Source organism: Schistocerca americana, chromosome X (assembly GCF_021461395.2).
Source record: "Schistocerca americana isolate TAMUIC-IGC-003095 chromosome X, iqSchAmer2.1, whole genome shotgun sequence".
Taxonomy (NCBI): Eukaryota; Metazoa; Arthropoda; class Insecta; order Orthoptera; family Acrididae; genus Schistocerca; species Schistocerca americana.
This window is the reverse complement of record NC_060130.1, coordinates 605,820,337-605,834,946: the sequence shown is the minus strand read 5'-3', so window position 1 is coordinate 605,834,946 and position 14,610 is coordinate 605,820,337. Positions and strand designations below refer to the sequence as shown.

The 14,610-nt window shown below is 44.7% G+C and overlaps 1 non-coding gene across 1 annotated transcript; it reads left to right on the top strand.

Annotated features, from left to right (window-relative positions):
- Positions 1-332: 332 nt before the first annotated feature.
- Positions 333-407, top strand: Trnas-cga. Its single transcript has one exon. It is a non-coding gene; the product is annotated as a tRNA-Ser (tRNA).
- Positions 408-14,610: the final 14,203 nt, after the last annotated feature.

The following is a 14,610-nucleotide window of genomic DNA, read 5'->3' as shown; positions in this document are numbered from 1 at the left end:
GCGGAGACATGGCTTAGCCACAGCCTGGGGGATGTTTCCAGAATGAGATTTCCACTCTGCAGCGGAGTGTGCACTGATATGAAACTTCCTGGCAGATTGAAACTGTGTGCCGGACCGAGATTCGAAGTTTCATATCAGCGCACACTCCGCTGGAGAGTGGAAATGTCATTCTGGAAACATCCCCCAGGCTGTGGCTAAGCCATGTCTCCGCAATATCCTTTCTTTCAGGAATGCTAGTTCTGCATGATTCGCAGGAGAGCTTCTGTAAAGTTTGGAAGGTAGGAGACGAGGTACTGGCAGAAGTGAAGCTGTGAGGACGGGGCATGAGTCGTGGTTGGGTAGCTCAGTTGGTAGAGCGCTTGCCCGCGAAAGGCAAAGGTCCCGAGTTCGAGTCTCGGTCCGGCACACAGTTTCAATCTGCCAGGAGGTTTCAACATTAAAGGAGTCAAGTAAGAATGGGAATGGATGCCGAGGACTATGTTAAAAGGATAGCTACGACATTCGTCTAAGCGGACGCAAGTAAACCTCCGCATTCATCTACATCTACATCATACTCTGCAAGCCAGCTAATGGTGTGTGGCGGAGGGTACTTTCGGTACCACTATCTGATCCCTCCAACCCTGTTCCACTCGCGAATAGTGAGTGGGATGATTGATTGTCGGTAAGCCTCTGTATTGGCTCTAATTTCTCGAATTTTCTTCTCGTGGACAATACGCGAGATGTATACATGTATGTGGGGGGAGAGGGGAATTATATGTTGTCTGACTCATCCTGAAAAGTGCTGTCTCGAAATTTCAATAGTAAATCTCTCCGTGATGCACAACGCCTCTCTTGTAACGTCTGCCAGTGGAGTTTGTTTAGGATCTCCGACACGCTCTCTCGCCAGCTAAACGATCCTACGACGAAACGCGTCACTCTTCGTTGAATCTTCTCTATCAGTCCTACCTGATACGGATCCCAGTTAGATGAACAATACTCAAGATTCGGGTGCACAAGCGCCTCATAAGCCACTTCTTTCGTGGATGAGTTACATTTCCTTAAGATTCTTCCTATGAATCTGAGCCTGGTGTCTGCTATTCCCACTATCTGTTTTATATGGTCATTCCGCTTAAGGTCGCTCTGGATAGTTAGCCTAGGTATTTTACGGCAGACGCTGTCTCCAGCTGTTTGTCATCAATAGTGTAGCTGTACAGTAGGTCCGCTGTTGTTTTCTATCTACATAAATGATCTTTTGGATAGGGTGGATAGCAATGTGCGGCTGTTTGCTGATGATGCTGTGGTGTACGGGAAGGTGTCGTCGTTGAGTGACTGTAGGAGGATACAAGATGACTTGGACAGGATTTGTGATTGGTGTAAAGAATGGCAGCTAACTCTAAATATAGATAAATGTAATTTAATGCAGATGAATAGAAAAAAGAATCCTCTAATGTTTGAATACTCCATTAGTAGTGTAGCGCTTGACACAGTCACGTCGACTAAATATTTGGGCGTAACATTGCAGAGCGATATGAAGTGGGACAAGCATGTAATGGCAGTTGTTGGCGAAGGCGGATGGTCCTCTTCGGTTCATTGGTAGAATTTTGGGAAGATGTGGTTCATCTGTAAAGGAGACCGCTTATAGAACGCTGGTGCGACCTATTCTCGAGTACTGCTCGAGTGTTTGGGATCTCTATCAGGTCGGATTGAGGGAGGACATAGAAGCAATTCAGAGGTGGGTCGCTAGATTTGTTACTGGTCGGTTTGATTATCACGCGAGTGTTACGGATATGTTTCAGGAACTCGGGTGGGAGTCTCTAGAGGAAAGGAGGTACTGTGGAAATTTAGAGAACCAGCATTTGAGGCTGACTGCAGTACAATTTTACTGCCGCCAACTTACATTTCGCGGAAAGACCACAAAGATAAGATAAGAGAGATTAGGGTTCGTACAGAGGCATATAGGCAGTCATTTTTCCATCGTTCTGTTTGGGAGTGGAATAGGGAGAGAAGATGCTAGTTGTGGTACGAGGTACCCTCCGCCACGCACCGTATGGTGGATTGCGGAGTATGTATGTAGATGAAGATGTAGTGGATTTCTTTTCCTATGTATGCGCAATTTGTGAATTTTTTAATTTTGTTGTTACTGTTTTGTGTATATCGCAATTTTAGTGTGTAGATTTACGATGTTTTTGCGGTCTGATAATTGTTTCACGTTTAGTCTTCAGCAACTTTGCTTAGTAATTTGTTGATGATATACGAGGGTGCTTTGGTAAGTCTGGCAAAAAAAATGTTGTTTCGTAAAAACTCTTTCTACTTATTTGAGGGATATACACTTACACGAGCGATCCTCCAGCTGTTTCATCACATCGGAGAAATAGGTTCAGTCAAACTCTGCAAAACATTCTTTGACTGCAACAATCACTTTGTCATTTGATGTATATTTCTTCCTAGTAAACCAAAGTTCCAAGTTAGGGAACAGGAAGAAGTCTCTACAGGCCAGCGCTGGTGAATAGGGTGGATGAGGAGCCAATTAAAAACCCAGTTCATGCATTTTCGCGATTGTTATCGCTGATGTGTGGGATGTTGCATTATCCTCGTGAAAGAGCACTTTTATGTGTGCCAAGCTTGGTCCTTTTTCAGGCAACGGGAGTTTCAATCGATCCAAAGCTGAAGCGTAATAGGGTCGAGGTATGATTCTGTCTCTCCCTAAATAATCTGTAACGAGTATTCCGTGCACAAAAAAAAAAAAAAAAAAAAAAAAAAAAAAGAAAGAAAAAAGACAGCAGGCATCGCCTTACCAGCTGGACGAAATGGTCTTTACCATTTTCGGTGTACTTTCGCCAGCCTTTGTCCATTGTTTAGACTGCCGTTTTGACTCTGGTGTCTAATGATGGATCCAGGTTTCATCAACAGTCACAAATTGGCGCAAGAAGTCTTGCGAATTGTGACTGAACATTGCCAGACATTGTGTTGAAATGTTGTGCCGGATGCGCTTTTCGTCGACTGTGAGCCATGGCAGCGCCCACCTCGCACGCAGCTTCTTTGTAGCCAATTCTACGTGCAGAATATTATGCACTCGCTTACTTGAGATACCTACAGTCCCAGCAATTTCACGAATCTTTTTGGTGGTCTGGCATTACCATATCATTGATGTTGTCAACGGTTTCCTTTATGGTGATCTCAACTGGACGGACGGAGCGCGCTTCGCCTTTGATGCTTGTCCGACCACGTTTAAATTCATTAATTCAAAAGCAAATGGTCTTCACTGATGGTGCGGGTTCCACGTGAACTTCTTACGATTCTGTTTTGATTTGTGGTTCAAAATGGCTCTGAGCACTATGGGACTCAACTGCTGAGGTCATAAGTCCCCTAGAGCTTAGAACTACTTAAACCTAACTAACCTAAGGACATCACACACATCCATGCCCGAAGCAGGATTCGAACCTGCGACCGTAGCGGTCACGTGGCTCCGGACTGTAGCGCCCAGAACCGCACGGCCACTCCGGCCGGCTTTTTGATTTGTGGGTGAAAATTTTTTATAATAGCATGAAACCCGTTTTTTTCCATTTTCAGTCGCAGTCGACACACTGACCAATTTAGACGGCTGTCAACAATTACTGTGACTATACATTGTTGAACTTCTTAATAGGATCCTTTAAATAATGAAGCTTACCAAACGAATGTGTAACAAAAACGTTTCATTCTTTCGTGGAAATTTACCGAACTTATTAAACCACCCTCGTGATGTAGTCGTGAGTAGAATGGAATGAAAAAGGACTCTGGTCGTTGTGTATACTCAAGAAGAAAATCGAAAGTAAGGGGCTGGCAGAAGTGAGTTTGCGTAGTGGCGATAGGCGTATGAAGGTACACGCTGCATCGTTGTCCCCTTACACCATAGCAAAGGGTATGTGGTGCTGGCTAATGTTGATGGCACATCTGATACACCACGCAATGTCATATCTGTTGGGCCAGCGATCTATTTTCCTACCAAGCAGTACCTAGCACTGAGGCTGGCCATGCCGCTCATTGGGCACTCCAACGTTTCCTCTCAGCAAAACAACAGGTAGGTCGAGACTGCAGAACAGGATGCATCCGATATGTTTGCCGGGAGGTCTAGTCCATGATGCAGAAGACGCTATTGAACGCAGTGTGTGCAGCAGACTGCAGATCGTTGTTGACGTCTGCACGATAGACGCCTGCTGCCTGGGTTCCTGTAGACGGCTGGCTGAAATAGTGAAGTCTGCCAGACTCATTCACGTGGCCTGGAAGCAACCTCACTACCTGCAGCACCATAACCAGAACCGATCGCTGCCTTCTGGTTTGGAACCAAGTGGAAGGCCTAAACCAAAGACACAGACGATTCTGCAACGATCATGAATGCAGAAATCTTGATCTCCACTATCGCAAGGAGATGATTATTGTATCACTTTTTATTTTTTCGAAATATGGTTAAAGGAACCCCTCCTTAGGGTCAACGCTGAATTATCTACCATAAACGGAGAAATATCAGCAACGGTACTTTGGAGGATCACATTTGAAATTATTATTATTCATTATTCTTAGCAGATACACTACTGGTCATTAAAATTGCACGAAGATGACGTGCTACAGACGCGAAATTTAACCGACAGGAAGAAGATGCTGTGATATACAAATGATTAGCTTTTCAGAGCATTCACACAAGGTTGGCGCCGGTAGTGACACCTACAACGTGCTGATACGAGGAAAGTTTCCAATCGATTTCTCATACACAAACAGCAGTTGACCGGCGTTACCTGGGGAAACGTTGTTGTGATGCCTCGTGTAAGGAGGAGAAATGGGTACCATCACGTTTCCGACTTTGATAAAGGTCGGATTGTAGCCTATCGCGATTGCGGTTTATTGTATCGCGACATTGCTGCTCGCGTTGGTCGAGATCCAATGATTGTTAGCAGAATATGGAATCTGTGGGTTCAGGAGGGTAATACGGAACGCCGTGCTGGATCCCAACGGCCTCGTATCACTAGCAGTCGAGATGAAAGGCATCTAACCCGCATGGCAGTAACGGATCGTGCAGCCACGTCTCGATCCCTGAGTCAACAGATGGGGACTTTTGCAAGACAACTACCATCTGCACTAACAGTTCGACGACGTTTGCAGCAGCATGGACTATCAGCTCGGAGACCATGGCTGCGGTTACCCATGACGCTGCATCACAGACTGGAGCACTTGCGGTGGTGTACTCAACGACGAACCTGGGTACACGAATGGCAAAACGTTATTTTTTCAGATGAATCCAGGTTCTGTTTACAGCATCACGATGGTGGCATTCGTGTTTGGATACATCGCCGTGAACGCACGTTGGAAGCGTGTATTTGTCATCGCCATACGGGCGTATCACCCGGGGTGATGGCATGGGGTGCCATTGGTTACACGTCTCGGAGACCTCTTGTTCGCATTGACGGCACTTTGAACAGTGGACGTTACATTTCAGATGTGTTACGACCCGTGGCTCTACCCTTCATTCGATCCCCGCGAAGGACATTTCAGGAGGATGATGCACGACAGCATGTTGCAGGTCCTGTACTGGCCTTTCTGGATACAGAAAATGTTCGACTGCTGCCCTGGTCAGCACATTCTCCAGATCTCTCACCAATTGGAAACGTCTGGTCAATGGTGGCCGAGCAACTGGCTCGTCACAATACACCAGTCGCTATTTTTGATGAACTGTGGTATCATGTTGAAGCTGCATGGGCAGCTGTACCTGTACACGCCATCCAAGCTCTGTTTGACTCAATGCCCAGGCGTATCAAGGCCCTTATTACGGCCAGAGGTAGTTGTTCTGGGTACTGATATCTCAGGACCTATGCACCCAAATTGCGTAATAATGTAATCACATGTCAGTTCTAGTATAATATATTTGTCCAATGAATACCCGTTTATCATCTGCATTTCTTCTTGGTGTAGCAAGTTTAATGGCAAGTATTGTAGTTAGGGAACCAACCCGTGAAAACGACGTATTACATCTCCTAGTATCTAATAAACCTGAGGATCTAACGACTAAATGTAGAGGAGGGGATATTTGACCATACTGCAGAAACCGTTCTTAGTGTAATTTCTTCACAAAACTCGTTTTCAGTGCTATCGTGGTCTCGTTATTGCGTTGTATGTCCCTACACTTGACCAAAATCTCAAATTCAAATTGAAATACCCTTTTGAATGATAAGCTAGTCTTCAAATGTAGTGGTGTTTTCAATACCGTAAATAATTCGATAATATCAAGTAAAGTTGAAACAGACTCCAAATGTTAAATAATGTGAAATAATTTGCATGAAGATGAGCATGTGCGTTGGCTAGAACATAGCGATCATCTTTTTGCATAGGCCACTTGCCTCAGGAACTGCAATGGCAGAACGCTTTAGAGAAAATATGGAGAATTGCACTGACACATATCCTGCTCTTGCTATTGTTATAGAGGGAGACTTTTGTTAGCCAGCTATAGAATGGCAGAGTTAATCGGTTATAACTGGTGATAGTAACACAGATTCATGTGAAATTGTTCTTAACATTTATTCTGAAAAGTATTCTGAGCAGATAGTTAGGGAACCAACACGTGAAGACGACGTATTACATCTCCTAGTATCTAATAAACCATAACATAGACCGACTTAATGTAGAGGAGGGGATATTTGACCATACTGCAGAAATGATGTCAGTGGCTACAGGTGTTATGGGGTAATGTTCAGAAAGGCAGAAAAACATTTGTCTTAGTATGATCAACTGAAAAAGATTATATGAGCAGTCAACATCAAATATCCACTTCTGGAGGATAGACATGGAATGCAAATATACGAAATTCAGAAGCGTTAAACAATTTGACTTACTTGAAACTTCCTGGCAGATTAAAACTTTGTGCCGGACCGAGACTCGAACTCGGGACCTTTGACTTACTTTCGGAGAGCGATTGTGAGGCATGGAACAGACCTGCCGAGGGGTTTCAGCCCTTTAAGAAAGTTGCTTGGAAAAGAATGTGCTTGTCGCCAAAGGTATGTGAATTCAAATCCTGTTTACCCAGAGAAAGTTAAACAAAATCAAAATGAGCCAAGCAGAGCAATCCTATAAGAGTTCATTGATACGACAGTCAGTTTTTGCTAACCGAACTGACTAAAATTCATTGGAAGCTTTTATCGTGAGTAAATCCACGAAACGGATCAAAATCGTCAATGACCATACTGGCACCGAAAGGGAATATGACGGATAGATCAGCTAAATGCTGAAATACGTTCCCCGAAACTGAGTCAAGTTGGAAAACAGCAATACTGATTTCAAGAAAGATCTTCGGGTAGATGCAAAAACCTATGTGACTATATCGCTACAGTCGGTTTATGGAACACGTTTCATTGTCAAATATTATGAACTTTTTGAAAACCGTAAGCCTTTTCCTTAGGAATCAACCTGGATTCCGCAAACAGAGACCTTGCGGAACTTACCTCACACTGTCCATCTACAAAATCCAGAGAGCTGTAAGCAACGGCTCCCAGGTTGGTACCGTTTTTCTTGACTTCCGGAGGGAAGTCGAATCGAGACCAGCTGCCTACATGAGTAACTTAGAAGTAGGTATCCTCGGAGTAGTGAAGCAACTTAAATCTCTTAGTAAAAGCAACTCTTCCCGTCCAGACAGTGTACCAGTTAGGTTCCTTTCAGAGTATACCGATGCAATAGCTCAATACATATACAACGGCTCGCTCGAAGAAAAATTCCTCCTCAAAGACTGGAAAGTTGCACACGTCAGTCCAATATTCAAGAAAGGTAGTAAGAGTGATCCACTAAGTTACAGGCTCATATCATTCACGTCGATATGCTGCGGGATTTTGGGACATAATTGAGTTCGAACATTATGAGTTTCCTCGAAAAGAACAATCTGTTGACAAACTGTCAGCACGGATTTAGAAAACATCGTTCCTGTGAGACGCAACTACCTCTTTCTACACACGAAGTGTTGAGTGCTATAGACAAGGGATTTCAAATTGATTCCGTATTTCTCAATTTCCAAACGGCTTTTGACACTGTACCACACAAGTGGCTTGTAATCAAACTTCGTGCTTGTGAAATATAGTCTCAGTTATGTGACAGGATTCTTAATTTCCTGTCAGAGAGCTCACAGTTCGTAGTAACTGACGGAAACCTTAATGAAATGAAATGAGCGTTTGGCGGCATTGACCGGGAGGCCCCTTACGGGGCAGGCCCGGCCGCCTTGGTGCAGGTCTTATTACATTCGACGCCACACTGGAAGACATGCGCGCCGGATGGGGATGAAATGATGATAAAAACAACACTACACCCAGTCCCTGAGCGGAGGAAATCCCCAACCCAGCCGGGAATCGAACCCGGGCCCCTTAGGACGACAGTCCGTCACGCTGACCATTCAGCTATCGGGGCGGACAAAACAGTAGTGATTTCTGGAGTTCCCCAAGGTAGTGTTATAGGCCATCTGCTGTTCCTTATCTATATAAACGATTTAAGAGACAATCTGAGCAGCCGTCTTAGGCTGTTTGCAAATGATGCTGTCGGTTATTGTCTAGTAAACTCATCAGATGATCAAAACTGTTCAGAACATCAAAACCTTAGAAAAGAAATCTGAATGGTGCGAAAATTGTAAACTGACCCTAACTAATTAAAAGTGTGAGGTTATCCCGATGAGTGTTAAAAGGAATCCGTTAGATTTTGGTTACCCGATAAATCAGTCTAATCTACACGCCGTAAATTCAACTAAATACCTGGGAATTCAATTACAAACATTTTATATGTAAAAGAACATATAGAAAATGTTGTGGGGAAAGCAAACCAAAGACTGCGTTTTATTGGCAGAACACTTAGAAGATACAACCTTCTTTCATGAAAGGATCTTTCATGAAAGAAGGTTGTATACATGGAAGAATCCTGGAGATTCTAGAGGGTATCAGATAGATTATATAATGGTAAGACAGAGATTTAGGAACCAGGTTTTAAATTGTAAGACATTTCCAGGGGCAGATGTGGACTCTGACCACAATCTATTGGTTATGAACTGTAGATTAAAACTGAAGAAACTGCAAAAAGGTGGGAATTTAAGGAGATGGGACCTGGATAAACTGAAAGAACCAGAGGTTGTACAGAGTTTCAGGGAGAGCATAAGGGAACAATTGACAGGAATGGGGGAAAGAAGTACAGTAGAAGAAGAATGGGTAGCTCTGAGGGATGAAGTAGTGAAGGCATCAGAGGATCAAGTAGGTAAAAAGACGAGGGCTAGTAGAACTCCTTGGGTAACAGAAGAAATATTGAACTTAATTGATGAAAGGAGAAAATACAAAAATGCAGTAAATGAAGCAGGCAAAAAGGAATACAGACGTCTCAAAAATGAGATCGACAGGAAGTGCAAAATGGCTAAGCAGGGATGGCTAGAGGACAAATGTAAGGATGTAGAGGCTTGTCTCACTGGGGGTAAGATAGATACTGCCTACAGCAAAATTAAAGAGACCTTTGGAGAAAAGAGAACCACTTGTATGAATATCAAGAGCTCAGATGGAAACCCAGTTCTAAGCAAAGAAGGGAAAGCAGAGAGGTGGAAGGAGTATATAGACGGTCTACACAAGGGCGATGTACTTGAGGACAATATTATGGAAATGGAAGAGGACGTAGATGAAGATGAAATGGGAGATACGATACTGCGTGAAGAGTGTGACAGAGCACTGAAAGACCTGAGTGAAACAAGGCCCCGGGAGTAGACAACATTCCATTAGAACTACTGATAGCCTTGGGAAAGCCAGTCCTGACAATACTCTACCATCTGGTGAGCAAGATGTATGAGACAAGCGAAATAGCCTCAGACTTCAAGAAGAATATAATAATTCCAATCCCAAAGAAAGCAGGTGTTGACAGATGTGAAAATTACCGAACTATCAGTTTAATAAATCACAGCTGCAAAATACTAACGCGAATTCTTTACAGACGAATGGAAAAACTGGTAGAAGCCGACCTCGGGGAAGATCAGTTTGGATTCCGTAGAAATATTGGAACATGTGAGGCAATACTGACCTTAAGACTTATCTTAGAAGAAAGATTAAGGAAAGGCAAACCTACGTTTCTAGCATTTTTAGACTTAGAGAAAGTTTTTGACAATGTTGACTGGAATACTCTCTTTCAAATTCTGAAGGTGGCAGGGGTAAAATACAGGGAGCGAAAAGCTATTTACAACTTGTACAGAAGGCAGATGGCAGTTATAAGAGTCGATGGACATGAAAGGAAAGCAGTGGTTGGGAAGGGAGTGAGACAGGGTTGTAGCCTCTCCCCGATGCTATTCAATCTGTATATTGAGCAAGCAGAAAGGAAACAAAAGAAAAGTTCGGAGTAGGTATTAAAATCCATGGAGAAGAAATAAAAACTTTGAGGTTCGCCGATGACATTGTAATTCCGTCAGAGACAGCAAAGGAATTGGAAGAGCAGCTGAAAGGAATGGACAGTGTCATGAAAGGAGGGTATGAGATGAACATTAACAAAAGCAAAACGAGGATAATGGAATGTAGTCGGGTGATGCTGAGGGAATTAGATTAGGAAATGAGACACTTAAAGTAGTAAAGGAGTTTTGCTATTTGGGGAGCAAAATAACTGATGATGGTCAAAGTAGAGAGGATATCAAAAGCAGACTGGCAATGGCAAGGAAAGCGTTTCTGAAGAAGAGAAATTTGTTAACATCGAGTACAGATTTAAGTGTCAGGAAGTCGTTTCTGAGAGTATTTGTATGGAGTGTAGCCATGTATGGAAGTGAAACATGGACGATAAATAGTTTGGACAAGAAGAGAATAGAAGCTTTCGAAATGTGGTGCTACAGAAGAATGCTGAAGATTAGATGGGTAGATCGCATAACTAATGATGAAGTATTGAATAGAATTGGGGAGGAGTATGTGGCACAACTTGACAAAATGGAGCGACCGGTTAGTAGGACATGTTCTGAGGTATCAAGGGATCACAAATTTAGCATTGGAGGGCAGTGTGGAGGGTAAAAATCGTAGAGGGAGACCAAGAGATGAATACACTAAGCAGATTCAGAAGGATGTGGGTTGCAGTAAGTACTGGGAGATGAAGAAGCTTACACAGGATAGGGTAGCATGGAGAGCTGCATCAAACCAGTCTCAGGACTGAAGACCACAACAACAACAACAACTTAGAAGATGTAACAGATGTGCTAAAGAGACTGCCTACACTATGCTTGTCCGTCCTCTTTTGGAGTATTGCTGCGCGGTACGTGATCCTTAACAGATAGAATTAACGGAGTACATCGAGAAAGTTCACAGAAGAGCAGCATGTTTTGTACCATCGCGAAATAGGGGAGAGAGTGTCACGGACATGATACAGGATTTGGGATGGACACCATAAAACAAAGGTGTTTCTCGTTGCGGCGGAATCTTCTTACGAAGTTTCAATCCACAGCTTTCTCTTCCGAATGCGAAAATATTTTGTTCACACCGATCTACATAGGCAAAAACGATCATCGTAATAAAATAAGGGAAATCAGAGCCCACACGGGAAGATGTAGGTGCTCGTTTTTTCCGCGAGCTGTTCGAGAGCGGAATAACAGAGAATTATTGTGCAGGTGTTTCGATGTACCCTCTTCCAGGCACATAAGTGTGATTTGCAGAGTATCCAAGTAGATGTAGATGTAGAAGCTGCCTACAATACATGCGACGCTGTGAAGCTATTAGCGGACGATGCTATCGTCCACAGGAAGAGCACAACGCCAGAAGACTTGATTAATGCAAGAATAAAACAGAAGTTCCTCAATAAAGCTTTATAGGCCCTCTGCTTTTATTAATGTGTATCGACGATTTACGAGACAATCTGAGCAACCCTCCTAGATTGTTTTCAGATGATTCTCTCATTTACTGTCAAATAATGTCACCAGAAAATCAAAGCCAATTTCAAAATGAGTTTAGACATGATATTTTTATGGTGCGAAAAGTGACAGTTGTGTCTTGAGTAAGGAAAAGCGTCATGTCATCCACATGAATACGAAAGAAATCCGTTAATTTTACACGATAAATCACACAAATCTGAAGGCCTTCAGTTCAACTAAATACCTAGAAATTACCGTTGTGAAAAACTTAAATTGGAACGGTCACATTGTTAATGTTGTGGCGAAGTCAAACCAAAGACTGCATTTTTCTGACAGAACACTTGAAAGATACAGCAAGTCAACTGAAGAGGCTGTCTGCACCGAGCTTGTCTGTCCTCTGCTAGAGTATCGCTGTCCAGTATCGGATCCTTACCAGATAGGAAAGTCCAGAGATGATCAACTCGTTTGTATTAACACGAAATAGGTGAGAGAGTGTCACGTGTATGACAAGTGAGTTGGGGTGGCAATCTTTAAAACAAAAACGTTTACCGTTGTAGCAAGCCCTTTTCACGACGTTTCGATCACCAACTTTCTCCTCTGATTGTGAAAACATTTTATTGTCGTTATCCTTCATAGGGAGAAACGATCGTCATAATAAAATAAGAGACATCAGAGCTACTGCGGAAAGATTTAAGTGTTCATTCTTCTTGCTCGCTATTAGACACAAGAACGGTGGAGTGGTACTCTGAAGGTGGTCGTAGAATCCTCTGCTAGGTACTGAAGTGTGAATTTTTAAATAGTCATTTAGCTGTATCTGTGAAAATCAGCAGAGGATCCACAACTGAGTTGGGGCTGGTAGTTTACCCTGAACATAAATAAATGGAACTCATTGTGCTTAAATACACTCCTGGAAATTGAAATAAGAACACCGTGAATTCATTGTCCCAGGAAGGGGAAACTTTATTGACACATTCCTGGGGTCAGATACATCACATGATCACACTGACAGAACCACAGGCACATAGACACAGGCAACAGAGCATGCACAATGTCGGCACTAGTACAGTGTATATCCACCTTTCGCAGCAATGCAGGCTGCTATTCTCCCATGGAGACGATCGTAGAGATGCTGGATGTAGTCCTGTGGAACGGCTTGCCATGCCATTTCCACCTGGCGCCTCAGTTGGACCAGCGTTCGTGCTGGACGTGCAGACCGCGTGAGACGACGCTTCATCCAGTCCCAAACATGCTCAATGGGGGACAGATCCGGAGATCTTGCTGGCCAGGGTAGTTGACTTACACCTTCTAGAGCACGTTGGGTGGCACGGGATACATGCGGACGTGCATTGTCCTGTTGGAACAGCAAGTTCCCTTGCCGGTCTAGGAATGGTAGAACGATGGGTTCGATGACGGTTTGGATGTACCGTGCACTATTCAGTGTCCGCTCGACGATCACCAGTGGTGTACGGCCAGTGTAGGAGATCGCTCCCCACACCATGATGCCGGGTGTTGGCCCTGTGTGCCTCGGTCGTATGCAGTCCTGATTGTGGCGCTCACCTGCACGGCGCCAAACACGCATACGACCATCATTGGCACCAAGGCAGAAGCGACTCTCATCGCTGAAGACGACACGTCTCCATTCGTCCCTCCATTCACGCCTGTCGCGACACCACTGGAGGCGGGCTGCACGATGTTGGGGCGTGAGCGGAAGACGGCCTAACGGTGTGCGGGACCGTAGCCCAGCTTCATGGAGACGGTTGCGAATGGTCCTCGCCGATACCCCAGGAGCAACATTGTCCCTAATTTGCTGGGAAGTGGCGGTGCGGTCCCCTACGGCACTGCGTAGGATCCTACGGTCTTGGCGTGCATCCGTGCGTCGCTGCGGTCCGGTCCCAGGTCGACGGGCACGTGCACCTTCCGCCGACCACTGGCGACAACATCGATGTACTGTGGAGACCTCACGCCCCACGTGTTGAGCAATTCGGCGGTACGTCCACCCGGCCTCCCGCATGCCCACTATACGCCCTCGCTCAGAGTCCGTCAACTGCACATACGGTTCACGTCCACGCTGTCGCGGCATGCTACCAGTGTTAAAGACTGCGATGGAGCTCCGTATGCCACGGCAAACTGGCTGACGCTGACGGCGGCGGTGCACAAATGCTGCGCAGCTAGCGCCATTCGACGGCCAACACCGCGGTTCTTGGTGTGTCCGCTGTGCCGTGCGTGTGATCATTGCTTGTACAGCCCTCTCGCAGTGTCCGGAGCAAGTATGGTGGGTCTGACACACCGGTGTCAATGTGTTCTTTTTTCCATTTCCAGGAGTGTAGATGAAGAAATCTATTACTGTTCGATTATGCAGTTGGCTATAGACCACCGTAAACAGTAATATTCTCCTTCTTCCTGGCATTATACCGTATCTTCACGGCATTAGCATGTTAATTTTTGGATGTGGTAATTTTTGTGGTAGAGGGTGGCTGAATGCCCTTCCCGCCGCCACACCTTTCCCACAGGACGGAATTTGTGTACGCCAACAGTCTGTTTCAAGTGATATCCTAAGTGTTTGCGAAGCTTGTAACCGAGGTGGGACGTGGGAACCAACACGTTATTGACCTAGTCGGATGTGGGAAACCGCTAAAGTACCACATCCAGGCGCATCAGCACTCCGGCCTCGTAGTTAATCCGGCGCACCTTCCCGAACCCCTAAGCGACGTGCAAACGGGGTTCAGCTATCCGGGCGCCTACCGTAAAACGCGATAATCGTACAAAACCAGAGAGCAGAAGTACGG